Source organism: Arachis stenosperma, chromosome 3, assembly GCF_014773155.1.
Source record: "Arachis stenosperma cultivar V10309 chromosome 3, arast.V10309.gnm1.PFL2, whole genome shotgun sequence".
Taxonomy (NCBI): Eukaryota; Viridiplantae; Streptophyta; class Magnoliopsida; order Fabales; family Fabaceae; genus Arachis; species Arachis stenosperma.
The window spans coordinates 61,567,198-61,579,523 of NC_080379.1; the positions used below are offsets into that span (position 1 = coordinate 61,567,198).

General features: G+C 41.1%; 1 non-coding gene across 1 annotated transcript; it reads left to right on the top strand.

The window, feature by feature from the left end:
* The first annotated feature begins 11,692 nt into the window (after positions 1-11,692).
* LOC130972621 (small nucleolar RNA R71) lies at positions 11,693-11,800 on the top strand. Its single transcript, XR_009083781.1, has one exon. It is a non-coding gene; the product is annotated as a small nucleolar RNA R71 (small nucleolar RNA).
* Positions 11,801-12,326: the final 526 nt, after the last annotated feature.

Consider the following 12,326-nt stretch of genomic DNA (forward strand, 5'->3'; position numbering starts at 1 on the left):
TCAGAGTGGACCATTTTGGATATATTCTATGATGGTCTATTTGAGTTCTCTAAGATGTCACTGGACCATTCTGCAGGTGGATCCATTCACCTAAAGAAAACGCCTGCAGAAGCTCAAGAACTCATTGACATGGTTGCAAATAACCAGTTCATGTACACTTCTGAAAGGAATTCTGTGAATAATGGGACGCCTCAGAAGAAGGAGTTCTTGAAATTGATGCTCTGAATGCCATATTTTTTCAAAATAAAATGTTGACTCAGCAAGTCAACATGATTTCTCAGAGTTTGAATGGATGGCAAAATGCATCCAACAGTACTAAAGAGGCATCTTCTGAAGAAGAAGCTTATGATCCTGAGAACCCTGCAATGACAGAGGTGAATTACATAGGTGAACCTTATGGAAACACCTATAATTCCTCATGGAGAAATCATCCAAATTTCTCATGGAAGGATCAACAAAAGTCCCAACAAGGCTTTAATAATGGTGGAAGAAACAGGTTTAGCAATAGCAAGCCTTTTCCATCATTTTCTCAGCAACAGACAGAGAATTCTGAGCAGAGCCCCTCTAGCTTAGCAAACATAGTCTCTGATCTATCTAAGGCCACTTTAAGTTTCATGAATGAAACAAGGTCCTCCATTAGAAACTTGGAGGCACAAGTGGGTCAGCTGAGTAAGAAAATCACTAAAACTCCTCCTAGTACTCTCCCAAGCAATACAGAAGAGAATCCAAAAAGAGAGTGCAAGGCCATTGATATAATCAAAATGGCCGAACCCAAAGAGGAAGCGGAGGACGTGAATCTCAATGAGAAAGACCTCATGGGACGTCTCCCAGACAGAAAGGAGTTCCCTATTGAGGACCTAAAGGAATCTGAGGCTCATATAGAGACCATAGAGATTCCATTAAACTTTCTTCTACCATTCATGAGCTCTGAGAATTATTCTTCCTCTGAAGAGGATGAGGATGTAACTGAAGAGCAAGTTGCTTAATATCTAGGGGCCATCATGAAGCTGAATGCCAAGTTGTTTGGTAATGAGACTTGGAAAGGTGAACCTCCCTTACTCATTAGTGAACTAGATACATGGGTTCAGCAAACTCTACCTCAAAAGAAACAAGATCCTGGTAAATTCTTAATATCATGTATCATAGGCACCATGGTCTTTGAGAAGGCTCTGTGTGACCTGGGGTCAGGTATAAATCTTATGCCATTCTTTGTAATGGAGAAGCTGGAGATCTTTGAGGTACAAGCTGCAAGAATCTCATTAGAGATGGCAGACAAGTCAATAAAACAAGCTAATGGATTGGTAGAGGACGTGTTGGTAAAGGTTAAAGGCCTTTACATCCCTGCTAATTTCATAATCTTAGACATTGGGAAGGATGAGAATGAATCCATCATTCTTGAAAGACCCTTCCTAGCCACAGCAAAAGCTGTTATTGATGTTGACAGAGGTGAACTAGTCCTTCAATTGAATGGGGACTACCTTGTATTTAAAGCTCAAGGTTATCCTTCTGTAAACATGGAAAAGAGGCACGATAAGCTTATCTCAATACAGAGTCAAACAAAGCTCCCACAATCAAACTCTAAGTTTGGTGTTGGGAGGCCACAACCAAACTCTAAGTTTGGTGTTGAACCCCCACATTCAAATTCTAAGTTTGGTGTTGGGAGGTCCCAATAATACTCTGAACATCTGTGAAGCTCTATGAGAGCTCACTGTCAAGCTATTGACATTAAAGAAGTGCTTGTTGGGAGGCAACACAATTTTTATTTATCTATGTTTTCTATTGTTCTTTTATGTCTTCTTAGGTTCATGATCATGTGGAGTCACAAAAACAACTACAAAAATCAAAGAAAAATTAAAAATAGCACACCCTGGAGGAAGAGCTTACTGGCGTTTAAACGCTAGTAAGGAGCATCTGGCTGGCGTTTAATGCTAGAACAGAGCATGAAGCTGGCGTTGAACGCCAGAAATAAGCAGCAGTCTAGTGTTTAAACGTCAGGATTGCACCCTGAGGAAAGCTGGCGTTAAATGCTAGAAACAAGCAGCAAAGTGGTGTTTAACGCCAGAAACAAGCATAGAGCTGGCGTTTAACGCCAGAAACAGGCAACAGTCTGGTGTTAAACGCCAGGATTGCATACAAAGGGCGTTTTACACGCCTAAATGGTGCAGGGATGATTAATCCTTGACACCTCAGGATTTGTGAACCCCACAGGATCCCCACCTACCTTCAAATTCAAAATTCTTTCCCTCCCAAACCCGACCCCTAATGACCAAAACCTACCCCTTCTCCTACTCCTATATAACCCCTCAACAATCCTTCATTCTTCACACACAATAATCAATCCTTCTCCCCTTGGCCGAACCCTAAAACTCCTCCCATCTCCTCTATTTTTTTCCTTATCTTCTCATATTTTTCTTCTTTTACTCGAGGACGAGCAACATTCTAAGTTTGGTGTGGTAAAAGCATAGCTTTTTGTTTTTTTTATAACCATTTATGGCACCTAAGGCCGGAGAAACCTCTAGAAAGAGGAAAGGGAAGACAAAAGCTTCCACCTTCGAGTCATGGGAGATGGAGAGATTCATCTCAAAGGTCCATCAAGACCACTTCTATGAAGTTGTGGCCAAGAAGAAGGTGATCCCTGAGGTCCCTTTCGTGCTCAAGAAAAATGAGTATCTGGAGATCCGACATGAGATCCAAAGAAGAGGTTGGGAAGTTCTTACCAACCCCATTCAACAAGTCGGAATCCTAATGGTTCAAGAGTTCTATGCAAATGCATGGATCACTAGGAACCATGATCAAAGCATGAACCCAAACCCAAAGAATTGGCTTACAATGGTCAGAGGAAATGCTTAGATTTCAGTCCAGAAAATGTAAGGTTGGCGTTCAACTTGCGTATGATGCAAGAAGATGCACGCCCCTACACTAGAAGGGTCAACTTTGATCAAAGGTTAGACCAAGTCCTCATGGACATATGTGTGGAAGGAGCTCAATGGAAAAGAGACTCAAAATGCAAGCCAGTTCAATTGAGAAGACTGGACCTTAGGCCTGTGGCTAGAGGATGGCTGGAGTTCATCTAATGCTCCATCATCCCCACTAACAACCAATCTGAAGTAACTGTAGATCGGGCCATCATGGTCCATAGCATCATGATTGGAGAGAAGGTAGAAGTTCATGAAGTCATCCCTCTAGAACTCTGCAAAGTAGCCAAAAAGCCCTCCACCTTGGCAAGGCTAGCTTTTCCTCATCTCATTTGCCATCTATGCAACTTAGCTGGAGTTGTCATAGAAGGAGACATCCTCATTGAAGAGGACAAGCCCATCACTAAGAAGAGGATGGAGCAAACAAGAGAGCCCATTCATGGATCTCAAGAGACGCATGAGGAAGCTCATCATCAAGAAATCCCTAAGATGCCTCAAGGGATGCATTTTCCTCCAAACAACTATTGGGAACAACTCAACACTTCTCTAAAAGGATTGAGTCATGCATGAACCAATTAAGGATGGAACACCAAGAGCACTCCATCAATCTCAATGAGATTAGAGAAGATCAAAGAGCTATGAGGGAGGAGCAACAAAGGCAAGGAAGAGACATAGAGGAGCTCAAGAACACCATTAGTCTTTCAAGAAGAAGGCGCTACCATCACTAAGGTGGACTCATTCCTTAACTTCCTCGTTTTTATCTCTCTGTTTTCCGGTTTTTGAGCTTCATGTTTATCCATGTTTGTGTCTTATTACTTTATCATTAGTGTCTAGTATCTATGTCTTAAGGCTATGAATAATTCCATGAATCCTTCACCTTTCTTAAATGAAAGAACAAGAAGTACATGAGTTTTGAATTCATCCTTGAAATTAGTTTAATTATATTGATGTGGTGACAATACTTTTTGTTTTCTGAATGAATGCTTGAATAGTGCATATTTTTTATCTTGTTGTTTATGAATGTTAAAATTGTTGGCTCTTGAAAGAATGATAAAAAAGAGAAATGTTATTGATGATCTGAAAAATCATAAAATTGATTCTTGAAGCAAGAAAAAGAAGTAAAGAACAAGGCTGGCGAAAAAAAAATTTAAGAAAGAAAAAGAAAAAGCAAGCAAAAAAAGCCAATAGCCCTTAAAAGCAAAAGGCAAAGGTAAAAGGATCCAAGGCTTTGAGAATCAATGGATAGGAGGGCCCAAAGAAATAAAATCCAGGTCTAAATGGCTAAATCAAGCTATCCCTAACCATGTGCTTGTGGCATGCAGGTCCAAGTGAAAAGCTTAAGACTGAGTGGTTAAAGTCGTGATCCAAAGCAAAAAGAGTGTACTTAAGAGCTCTGGACACCTCTAACTGGGGACTTTAGCAAAGCTGAGTCACAATCTGAACAGGTTCACCCAGTTATGTGTCTGTGGCATTTATGTATCCGGTGGTAATACTGGAAAACAAAGTGCTTAGGGCCACGGTCAAGACTCATAAAAGTAGTTGTGTTCAAGAATCAACATACTTAACTAGGAGAATTAATAACACTATCTGAACTCTGAGTTCCTATAGATGCCAATCATTTTAAACTTCAAAGAACAAAGTGAGATGCCAAAACTGTTCAGAAGCAAAAAGCTACAAGTCCCACTCATCTAATTAGAACTAATATTCATTGATATTTTGAGATTTATAGTATATTCTCTTCTTTTTATCCTATTTGATTTTTAGTTGCTTGGGGACAAGCAACAATTTAAGTTTGGTGTTGTGATGAGCGGATAATTTATACGCTTTTTGGCATTATTTTAGGTAGTTTTTAGTATAGTCTAGCTACTTTTAGGGATGTTTTTATTAGTTTTTATGAAAAATTCACATTTCTGGACTTTACTATGAGTTTGTGTGTTTTTCTGTGATTTCAGATATTTTCTAGCTGAAATTGAGGGACCTGAGCAAAAATCTGATTCAAACTGAAAAAGGACTGCTGATGTTGTTGGATTCCGACCTCCCTGCACTCGAAATGGATTTTCTGGAGCTACATAACTCCAAATGGCGGCTCTCAATTGCGTTGGAAAGTAGACATCCAGGGCTTTCCAGCAATATATAATAGTCTATACTTTATTCGAGCTTAGATGATGCAAACTGGCGTTCAACGTCAGTTCCATGCTGTATTCTGGAGTAAAACACCAGAAATACGTCACAAACCAGAGTTAAATGCCAAAAACACGTTAAAACTTGGCGTTTAACCCGAAGAGAAGCCTCTGCACGTGTAAAGCTCAAGCTCAGCCTAAGCACACACCAAAGTGGGCCCCGAAACCCTAGTAATTATTAGTCTAGTATAAATAGAACTTTTTACTATTGTATTAGACATCTTTGGATTATCTTTTGATCCTTTGATCACGTTTTGAAGGCTGACCATTCGGTCATGCCTAGACCTTGTTCTTATGTATTTTCAACGGTGGAGTTTCTACACACCATAGATTAAGGTGTGGAGCTCTGCTGTTCCTCGAGTATTAATGCAATTACTATTATTCTTCTATTCAATTCAGCTTATTCTTATTCTAAGATATTTGCTGCACTTCAACATGATGAATGTGATGATCCATGACACTCATCATCATTCTCACCTATGAACGCGTGCCTGACAACCACTTCCGTTCTACTTTAGATCGAGCGTGTATCTCTTAGCCTCCATTCCGAAAGATCGGAGTCTTCATGGTATAAGCTATAATTTTTGGTGGCCATTCCTGAGATCCGAAAAGTCTAAACTTTGTCTGTGGTATTTCGAGTAGGATCTGGAAAGGGATGACTGTGATGAGCTTCAAACTCGCGAGTGTTGGGCGTAGTGACTGGTGCACGAAATTGTGATCATCAATGGCACCATCAACATGGTACGCTCATTGCAATCTCAACTCTTCATCACAACTCCGCACAACTAACCAGCAAGTGCACCGGGTCGTCCAAGTAATAAACTTTACGCGAGTAAGGGTCGATCCCACGGAGATTGTCGGTATGAAGCAAGCTATGGTCACCTTGTAAATCTTAGTCAGGCAGACTCAAATGGGTATAGATGATATATGAATAAAACATAAAGATAAAGATAGAGATACTTATGTAATTCATTGGTGGGAATTTCAGATAAGCGCATGAAGATGCTGTGTCCCTTCCGTCTCTCTGCTTTCCTACTGTCTTCATCCAATCCTTCTTACTCCTTTCCATGGCAAGCTTATGCAAGGGTTTCACCGTTGTCAGTGGCTACCTCCCATCCTCTCAGTGGAAATGTTCAACGCACCCTGTCACGGCACGGCTATCCATCTGTCGGTTCTCGATCAGGCCGGAATAGAATCCATTGATTCTTTTGCGTCTGTCACCAACGCCCCGCCTTCAGGAGTTTGAAGCACGTCACAGTCATTCAATCATTGAATCCTACTCAGAATACCACAGACAAGGTTAGACCTTCCGGATTCTCTTGAATGCCACCATCAGTTCTTGCCTATACCACGAAGACTCTGATCTCACGGAATGGCTGGCTCGGTTGTCAGGCGAGCACTCGGTTGTCAGGCGATCAACCATGCATCGTGTATCAGGAATCCAAGAGATATTCACCTAATCTAAGGTAGAACGGAGGTGGTTGTCAGTCACACGTTCATAGGTGAGAATGATGATGAGTGTCACGGATCATCACATTCATCAAGTTGAAGAACAAGTGATATCTTGGACAAAGAACAAGCGGAATTGAATAGAAGAACAATAGTAATTGCATTAATACTCGAGGTACAGCAGAGCTCCACACCTTAATCTATGGTGTGTAGAAACTCCACCGTTGAAAATACATAAGAACAAGGTCTAGGCATGGCCGTGAGGCCAGCCCCCAAATGATCTAAGAACTAGATGTCCAAAGATGATCTAGAGATCTAAAGTGATCAAAAGATGAAAATACAATAGAAAAAGGTCCTATTTATAGGGAACTAGTAGCCTAAGGTTTACAAAGATGAGTAAATGACATAAAAATCCACTTCCGAGCCCACTTGGTGTGTGCTTGGGCTGAGCAATGAAGCATTTTCGTGTAGAGACTCTTCTTGGAGTTAAACGCCAGCTTTTGTGCCAGTTTGGGCGTTTAACTCCCGTTTTGGTGCCAGTTCCGGCGTTTAACGCTGGAATTTCTGAAGGTGACTTTGACCGCCGGTTTGGGCCATCAAATCTTGAGCAAAGTATGGACTATCATATATTTCTGGAAAGCCCAGGATGTCTACTTTCCAACGCCGTTGAGAGCGCGCCAATTGGGCTTCTGTAGCTCCAGAAAATCCACTTCGAGTGCAGGGAGGTCAGAATCTAACAGCATCTGCAGTCCTTTTCAGTCTCTGAATCAGATTTTTGCTCAGGTCCCTCAATTTCAGCCAGAAAATACCTGAAATCACAGAAAAACACACAAACTCATAGTAAAGTCCATAAAAGTGAATTTTAACTAAAAACTAATAAAAATATACTAAAAACTAAACCAAATATACTAAAAACATACTAAAAACAATGCCAAAAAGCGTACAAATTATCCGCTCATCACAACACCAAACTTAAATTGTTGCTTGTCCTGAAGCAACTGAAAATCAAACAAGATAAAAAGAAGAGAATATACTATAGACTCCAAATTATCAATGAAACTTAGCTCCAAATTAGATGAGCGGGACTAGTAGCTTTTTGCCTCCGAACAGTTTTGCATCTCACTTTATCCTTTGAAATTCAGAATGATTGGCTTCTTTAGGAACTCAGAATCCAGATAGTGTTATTGATTCTCCTAGTTAAGTATGATGATTCTTGAACACAGCTACTTATTGAGTCTTGGCCGTGGCCCAAAGCACTCTGTCTTCCAGTATTACCACCGGATACATACATGCCACAGACACATAATTGGGTGAACCTTTTCAGATTGTGACTCAGCTTTGCTAAAGTCCCCAATTAAAGGTGTCCAGGGTTCTTAAGCACACTCTTTTTGCCTTGGATCACAACTTTATTTCTTTCTTTTTCTTTTCTTTTTCTTTCTCCCCTTTTTTTTCTTTTTCGTTTTTTTCCTTCTCTTTTTTTTTTGTATTCACTGCTTTTTCTTGCTTCAAGAATCATTTTTTTATGATTTTTCAAATCCTCAGTAACATGTCTCCTTTTTCATCATTCTTTCAAGAGCCAACATTCATGAACCACAAATTCAAAAGACATATGCACTGTTCAAGCATACATTCAGAAAACAAAAAAGTGTTGCCCCACATCAAACTAATTAAGCTAGTTTTAAAGATGAATTCGAAATCCTGTACTTCTTGTTCTTTTGTGATTAAAACATTTTTCATTTAAGAAAGGTGATGGATTCATAGGACATTCATAACTTTAAGGCATAGACACTTAAGACACTAATGATCATAAGACACAAACATGGACAAACATAAGCATAAATTTTCGAAAAACAGAAAAATAAAGAACAAGGAGATTAAAGAACAGGTCCACCTTAGTGATGGCGGCTTGTTCTTCCTCTTGAAGGTCTTATGGAGTGCTTGGGCTCCTCAATGTATCTTCCTTGCCTTTGTTGCTCCTCTCTCATGATTCTTTGATCTTCTCTAATTTCATGGAGGAGGATGGAATATTCTTGGTGCTCCACCCTTAGTTGTCCCATGTTGGAACTCAATTCTCCTAGGGAGGTGTTAATAGTTTTGTGGAGGAAAGTGCATCCCTTGAGGTATCTCAGGGATTTCATGATGAGTGGGATCTCTTGTTTGCTCCATCCTTTTCTTAGTGATGGGCTTGAGGTCATGCTTTCTTAGTTGAACCGGCTTCCCTCTTGAATCTCTCTTCCATTGGGCGCCCTCTTCACAAATGTCAGTGAGGACTTGGTCCAACCTTTTATCAAAGTTGACCCTTCTAGTGTAAGGATGTTCATCTCCTTGCATCATAGGCAAGTTGAATGCCAACCTTACATTTTCCGGACTAAAATCTAAGTATTTCCCCCGAACCATTGTAAGCCAATTCTTTGGGTCCGGGTTCACACTTTGATCATGGTTCTTGGTGATCCATGCATTGGCATAGAACTCTTGAACCATTAAGATTCTGACTTGTTGAATGGGGTTGGTAAGAACTTCCCAACCTCTTCTTCGGATCTCATGTCGGATCTCCGGATATTCACTCTTTTTGAGTGAAAAAGGGACCTCGGGGACACCTTCTTCAAGGCCACAACTTCATAGAAGTGGTTTTGATGCACCCTTGAGATGAATCTCTCCATCTCCCATGACTCGGAGGTGGAAGCTTTTGCCTTCCCTTTCCTCTTTCTAGAGGTTTCTCCGGCCTTGGATGCCATAAATGGTTATGGAAAAACAAAAAGCAATGCTTTTACCACACCAAACTTAAAAGGTTTGCTCGTCCTCGAGCAAAAGAAGAAAGAAGAGAGTAGAAGAAGAAGAAATAAGGAAGAAGGGAATGGCTTTGTGTTCGGCCAAAGAGGGGGAGAAGTGGTGTTTAGGGTGTGTGAAAATGAAGGATGGATGTGAGTGGTGAAGAGAAAGATGGGATTTGATAGGTGAAGGGTGAAGAAGAGAGAGGGTGGTGGGGTAGGTGGGGATCCTGTGGGGTCCACAGATCCTGAGGTGTCAAGGAAAAGTCATCCCTGCACCAAATGGCATGCAAAAACGCATTTTGAGCCAATTCTGGCGTTAAACGCCGGGCTGGTGCCCATTTCTGGCGTTTAACGCCAGGTTCTTGCCCTTTCCTGGCGTTTAACGCCAGTCTGGTGCCCCTTTCTGGCGTTAAACGCCTAGAATGGTGCCAGACTGGGCGTTAAACGCCCACCTGCTAGCCTCACTGGCGTTTAAACGCCAGTAGGTTCTTCCTCCAGGGTGTGCTATTTTTCTTCCTATTTTTCATTCTGTTTTTGCTTTTTTAATTGATTTTGTGACTTCTCATGATCATCAACCTACAAAATAAAATAAAATAACAAAGGAAAATATAAAATATAACATTGGGTTGCCTCCCAACAAGCGCTTCTTTAATGTCAGTAGCTTGACAGAGGGCTCTCATGGAGCCTCACATTTTCTCAGAGCAATGTTGGAACCTCCCCAACACCAAACTTTAGAGTTTGAATGTGGGGGTTCAACACCAAACTTAGAGTTTGGTTGTGGCCTCCCAACACCAAACTTAGAGTTTGACTGTGGGGGCTCTGTTTGACTCTTATTTGAGAGAAGCTCTTCATGCTTCCTCTCCATGGTGACAGAGGGATATCCTTGAGCCTTAAACACAAAGGATTCTTCATTCACTTGAATGATCAGTTCACCTCCATCAACATCAATCACAGCCTTTGCTGTGGCTAGGAAGGGTCTGCCAAGGATGATAGATTCATCCATGCACTTCCCAGTCTCTAGGACTATGAAATCAGCAGGGATGTAATGGTCTTCAATTTTTACCAAAACATCCTCTACAAGTCCATAAGCTTGTTTTCTTGAATTTTCTGCCATCTATAGTGAGATTCTTGCAGCTTGTACCTCAAAGATCCCTAGCTTCTCCATTACAGAGAGAGGCATGAGGTTCACACTTGACCCTAAGTCACACAGAGCCTTCTTGAAGGTCATGGTGCCTATGGTACAAGGTAGTGAAAACTTCCCAGGGTCTTGTCTCTTTTGAGGTAATTTCTGCCTAGACAAGTCATCCAGTTCTTTGGTGAGCAAAGGAGGTTCGTTCTCCCAAGTCTCATTTCCAAATAACTTGTCATTTAGCTTCATGATTGCTCCAAGGTATTTAGCAACTTGCTCTTCAGTGACATACTCATCCTCTTCAGAGGAGAAATACTCATCAGAGCTCATGAAAGGCAGAAGTAAGTCCAATGGAATCTCTATGGTCTCATTTTGAGCTTCAGATTCCCATGGTTCCTCATTGGGGAACTCAATGGAGGTTAGTGCACGCCCATTGAGGTCTTCCTCAGTGGCATTCACTGTCTCTCCTTCCTCTCCAAATCCGGCCATGTTGATGGCCTTGCACTCTCCTTTTGGATTTTCTTCTGTATTGCTTGGAAGAGTACTAGGAGGGAGTTCAGTAATTCTCTTGCTCAGCTGTCCCACTTGTGCCTCCAAATTCCTAATGGAGGACCTTGTTTCAGTCATGAAACTTTGAGTGGTTTTGATTAGATCAGAGACCATGGTTGCTAAGTCAGAGTGGTTCTGCTTAGAATTCTCTGTCTGTTGCTGAGAAGATGATGGAAAAGGCTTGCCATTGCTAAACCTGTTTCTTCCACCATTACTGTTATTGAAACCTTGTTGAGGTCTCTGTTGATCCTTCCATGAGAAATTTGGATGATTTCTCCATGAAGAATTATAGGTGTTTCCATAGGGTTCTCCTAGGTAATTCACCTCTTCCATTGAAGGGTTCTCAAGATCATAGGCTTCTTCTTCAGCTGAAACATCCTTAGTACTGCTTGGTGCATTTTGCATTCCAGACAGACTTTGAGAAATCAAATTGACTTGTTGAGTCAATATTTTATTCTGAGCCAATATGGCATTCAGAGTATCAATCTCAATAACTCATTTCTTCTGATTAGTCCCATTGTTCACAGGATTCCTTTCAGAAGTGTACATGAATTGGTTATTTGCAACCATTTCAATTAGCTCTTGAGCTTCTGTAGGCGTCTTCTTCAGATGAAGAGATCCTCCAGCAGAGCTATCCAAAGACATCTTGGATAGTTCAGAGAGACCATCATAAAAAATACCTATGATGCTCCATTCAGAAAGCATGTCAGAAGGACATTTTCTGATCAATTGTTTGTATCTTTCCCAAGCTTCATAGAGGGATTCTCCATCCTTCTGTCTGAAGGTTTGGACTTCCACTCTAAGCTTACTCAATTTTTGAGGTGGAAAGAACTTTGCCAAGAAGGCATTGACTAGCTTTTCCCATGAGTCCCGACTTTCTTTAGGTTGTGAGTCCAACCATGTCCTAGCTCTGTCTCTTACAGCAAAAGGGAATAGCATAAGTCTGTAGACCTCAGGGTCAACCCCATTAGTCTTAACAGTGTCACAGATTTGCAAGAATTCAACCAAAAACTGATGAGGATCTTCCAATGGAAGTCCATGGAACTTGCAATTCTGTTGCATTAGAGAAACTAATTGAGGCTTAAGCTCAAAGTTGTTTGCTCCAATGGCAGGGATAGAGATGCTTCTCCCATAGAAGTCGGGAGTAGGTGCAGTAAAGTCACCCAGCACCTTCCTTACATTGTTGGCATTGTTGTTGTTTTCGGCTGCCATGGGTTCTTCTTGTTTAAAGATTTCTGTTAGGTCCTCTACAGAGAGTTGTGCCTTAGCTTCTCTTAGCTTTCGCTTCAAGGTCCTTTCAGGTTCAGGGTCAGCTTCAACAAGAATGCCTTTG